The following is a 5000-nucleotide window of genomic DNA, read 5'->3' on the forward strand; positions in this document are numbered from 1 at the left end:
CCGCTTAGTTTTCCCCAACGCTTGGCCGCATCCGCTTAGTTTTCCCCCGCTGGACTGTTTTCGGGTCACTTTTGCCCAACGTTAGCGGCTTCCGCTTGCCGCTGGACTGTTTTCGGGCCCTTTTTCACCGACCCTTGGCCGTATCCGCTTAGTTTTCCCCAACTCGTGGCCGCATCCGCTTAGTTTTCCCCCGCTGAACTGTTTTCGGGTCACTTTTGCCCAACGTTAGCCGCTTCCGCTTGCCGCTGGGATGTTTTCGGGCCATTTTTCCCCAACACTTGGCCGTATCCGCTTAGTTTTCCCCAACGCGTGGCCGCATCCGCTTAGTTTTCCCCCGCTGAACTGTTTTCGGGTCAGTTTTGCCCAACGTTAGCCGCTTCCGCTTGCCGCTGGACTGTTTTCGGGCCAATTTCCACCGACTCTTGGCCGTATCCGCTTAGTTTTCCCCAACGCGTGGCCGCATCCGCTTAGTTTTCCCCCGCTGAACTGTTTTCGGGTCACTTTTGCCCAACGTTAGCGGCTTCCGCTTGCCGCTGGACTGTTTTCGGGCCAATTTCCACCGACTCTTGGCCGTATCCGCTTAGTTTTCCCCAACGCGTGGCCGCATCCGCTTAGTTTTCCCCCGCTGAACTGTTTTCGGGTCAGTTTTGCCCAACGTTAGCCGCTTCCGCTTGCCGCTGGACTGTTTTCGGGCCAATTTCCACCGACTCTTGGCCGTATCCGCTTAGTTTTCCCCAACGCGTGGCCGCATCCGCTTAGTTTTCCCCCGCTGAACTGTTTTCGGGTCACTTTTGCCCAACGTTAGCCGCTTTCGCTTGCCGCTGGGCTGTTTTCGGGCCAATTTCCACCGACACTTGGCCGGATCCGCTTAGTTTTCCCCAACGCGTGGCCGCATCCGCTTAGTTTTCCCCCGCTTAACTGTTTTCGGGTCACTTTTCCCCAACGTTAGCCGCTTCCGCTTGCCGCTGGGCTGTTTTCGGGCCATTTTTCCCCAACACTTGGCCGTATCCGCTTAGTTTTCCCCAACGCGTGGCCGCATCCGCTTAGTTTTCCCCCGCTGAACTGTTTTCGGGTCACTTTTGCCCAACGTTAGCCGCTTCCGCTTGGCACTGGACTGTTTTCGGGCCAATTTCCACCGACTCTGGGCCGGATCCGCTTAGTTTTCCCCAACGCTTGGCTGCATCCGCTTAATTTTCCCCAGCTGAACTGTTTTCGGGTCACTTTGTCCCAACGTTAGCCGTTTCCGCTTGCCGCTGGACTGTTTTCGGGCCATTTTCCACCGACTCTTGGCCGTATCCGCTTGGTTTTCCCCAAGGCTTGGCTGCTTCCGCTTAATTTCCCCCAGCTGAACTGTTTTCGGGTCACTTTTGCCCAACGTTAGCCGTTTCCGCTTGCCGCTGGACTGTTTTCGGGCCATTTTTCACCGACACTTGGCCGTATCCGCTTAGTTTTCGCCAACAATTGGCTGCATCCGCTTAATTTTCCAAGCTATACTGCTTTCGGGTCAGTTTTGCCCAACGTTAGCCGCTTCCGCTTGCCGCTGGGCTGTTTTCGGGCCATTTTCCACCCACGCTGGCACCGACGGGGCCATGTACACCCACGCGCGTGTACATGAGGGGGCACCCATTTTTGAAAACCTTGCCCCCCTATAGGGGAATATGCATTTTGAGGCTCTAGCCACGCCCAGGGTTACCACCCCCTGAAAATCCCCCAAGTCAAAATCACCCATGTAAAATATTCAAAAAAATCTCAAAAAATCACAAAAAATTTATAAAACCAAATAAATTCAAAAAAAAAAAAAAAATTCAAAAATTCAAAAAAAATTCAAAAAATTCAAAAAAATTCAAAAAAATTCAAAAATTTCAAAAATTCAAAAAAAGTCCAAAAACCCAAAAAAACTTCAAAAATTTCAAAAATTCAAAAAAATTTCAAAAAAAATTTCAAAAATTTGCCCCGCTGAACTTTTTTCGGGTCAGTTTTGCCCAACGTTAGCCGCTTCCGCTTGCCGCTGGACTGTTTTCGGGCCAATTTCCACCGACTCTTGGCCGTATCCGCTTAGTTTTCCCCAACGCGTGGCCGCATCCGCTTAGTTTTCCCCCGCTGAACTGTTTTCGGGTCACTTTTGCCCAACGTTAGCCGCTTCCGCTTGCCGCTGGGCTGTTTTCGGGCCAATTTCCACCGACACTTGGCCGCATCCGCTTAGTTTTCCCCAACGCGTGGCCGCATCCGCTTAGTTTTCCCCCGCTTAACTATTTTCGGGTCACTTTTCCCCAACGTTAGCCGCTTCCGCTTGCCGCTGGGCTGTTTTCGGGCCATTTTTCCCCAACACTTGGCCGTATCCGCTTAGTTTTCCCCAACGCGTGGCCGCATCCGCTTACTTTTCCCCCGCTGAACTGTTTTCGGGTCACTTTTCCCCAACGTTAGCCGCTTCCGCTTGCCGCTGGGCTGTTTTCGGGCCAATTTCCACCGACTCTGGGTCGGATCCGCTTAGTTTTCCCCAACGCTTGGCTGCATCCGCTTAATTTTCCCCAGCTGAACTGTTTTCGGGTCACTTTGTCCCAACGTTAGCCGTTTCCGCTTGCCGCTGGACTGTTTTCGGGCCATTTTCCACCGACTCTTGGCCGTATCCGCTTGGTTTTGCCCAACGCTTGGCTGCTTCCGCTTAATTTCCCCCAGCTGAACTGTTTTCGGGTCACTTTTGCCCAACGTTAGCCGTTTCCGCTTGCCGCTGGACTGTTTTCGGGCCATTTTTCACCGTCACTTGGCCGTATCCGCTTAGTTTTCGCCAACAATTGGCTGCATCCGCTTAATTTTCCAAGCTATACTGCTTTCGGGTCAGTTTTGCCCAACGTTAGCCGCTTCCGCTTGCCGCTGGGCTGTTTTCGGGCCATTTTCCACCCACGCTGGCACCGACGGGGCCATGTACACCCACGCGCGTGTACATGAGGGGGCACCCATTTTTGAAAACCTTGCCCCCCTATAGGGGAATATGCATTTTGAGGCTCTAGCCACGCCCAGGGTTACCACCCCCTGAAAATCCCCCAAGTCGAAATCACCCATGTAAAATATTCAAAAAAATCTCAAAAAATCACAAAAAATTTATAAAATCAAATAAATTCAAAAAAAAAAAAAAATTCAAAAATTCAAAAAAAATTCAAAAAATTCAAAAAAATTCAAAAAAATTCAAAAAATTCAAAAATTCAAAAAAAGTCCAAAATCCCAAAAAAACTTCAAAAATTTCAAAAATTCAAAAAAATTTCAAAATTTCAAAAAAAATTTCAAAAATTTGCCCCGCTGAACTGTTTTCGGGTCACTTTTGCCCAACGTTAGCCGCTTCCGCTTGCCGCTGGACTGTTTTCGGGCCTATTTCCACCGACTCTTGGCCGTATCCGCTTAGTTTTCCCCAACGCGTGGCCGCATCCGCTTAGTTTTCCCCCGCTTAACTGTTTTCGGGTCACTTTTCCCCAACGTTAGCTGCTTCCGCTTGCCGCTGGGCTGTTTTCGGGCCATTTTTCCCCAACACTTGGCTGGATCCGCTTAGTTTTCCCCAACGCGTGGCCGCATCCGCTTAGTTTTCCCCCGCTGAACTGTTTTCGGGTCACTTTTTCCCAACGTTAGCCGCTTCCGCTTGCCGCTGGACTGTTTTCGGGCCAATTTCCACCGACTCTGGGCCGGATCCGCTTTGTTTTCCCCAACGCGTGGCCGCATCCGCTTAGTTTTCCCCCGCTTAACTGTTTTCGGGTCACTTTTCCCCAACGTTAGCCGCTTCCGCTTGCCGCTGGGCTGTTTTCGGGCCAATTTCCACCGACTCTTGGCCGGATCCGCTTAATTTTCCCCAGCTGAACTGTTTTCGGGTCATTTTAGCCCGACGGGGGCACCGACGGGACTGTTTTCGGGCCATTTTGCACCGACGCTTGGCCGCATGCGCTCAGTTTTGGGGCCATTTTTCACTGACGGCTGGCCGCATCCGCTTAGTTGCCCCCGCTTTGCTGATTTTTGCGCCGTTTTTTTTGTTGAACTTCAGGTTTCAAACTTCCAATTTTTTTTCCAAACTGCAGATTTCATATTTTATATTTTTAATAAATTTGAACTTTTTCAAAATATAAAAAAAGTATTGCCTACATCCATAATTTGGATCGCGTACAATCCGGAAGTTTGAGAAATGGTCCACACCGGGTGTGAACCATCCAATCCGAAAAAAGTGGGAATTTTTACAAGCCGGAAAAACTGGAGTTTCAATGGCTCTTTGGACGGTTGTAATTCATTTGGACCAAAAATTGTCCAACCCACTTGCATAAGATCCGAAATTGTCCAACCCAATTTTCTTTTTCCAAACTCCAAACTTCATATTTTATATTTTTAATAAATTTGAATTTTTGCCTACATCCATAATTTGGATCGCGTACAATCCGGAAGTTTGAGAAATGGTCCACACCGGGTGTGAACCATCCAATCCGAAAAAAGTGGGAATTTTTACAAGCCGGAAAAACTGGAGTTTCAATGGCTCTTTGGACGGTTGTAATTCATTTGGACCAAAAATTGTCCAACCCACTTGCATAAGATCCGAAATTGTCCAACCCAATTTTCTTTTTCCAAACTCCAAACTTCATATTTTATATTTTTAATAAATTTGAATTTTTGCCTACATCCATAATTTGGATCGCGTACAATCCGGAAGTTTGAGAAATGGTCCACACCGGGTGTGAACCCTCCAATCCGAAAAAAGTGGGAATTTTTACAAGCCGGAAAAACTGGAGTTTCAATGGCTCTTTGGACGGTTGTAATTCATTTGGACCAAAAATTGTCCAACCCACTTGCATAAGATCCGAAATTGTCCAACCCAATTTTCTTTTTCCAAACTCCAAACTTCATATTTTATATTTTTAATAAATTTGAATTTTTGCCTACATCCATAATTTGGATCGCGTACAATCCGGAAGTTTGAGAAATGGTCCACACCGGGTAGGAACCGTCCAATCCGAAAAAAGTGGGAATTTTTA

The sequence above is a fragment of the Carex rostrata genome, unplaced genomic scaffold (genome assembly GCF_964058835.1).
Source record: "Carex rostrata unplaced genomic scaffold, lpCarRost1.2 SCAFFOLD_36, whole genome shotgun sequence".
NCBI lineage: Eukaryota > Viridiplantae > Streptophyta > Magnoliopsida > Poales > Cyperaceae > Carex > Carex rostrata.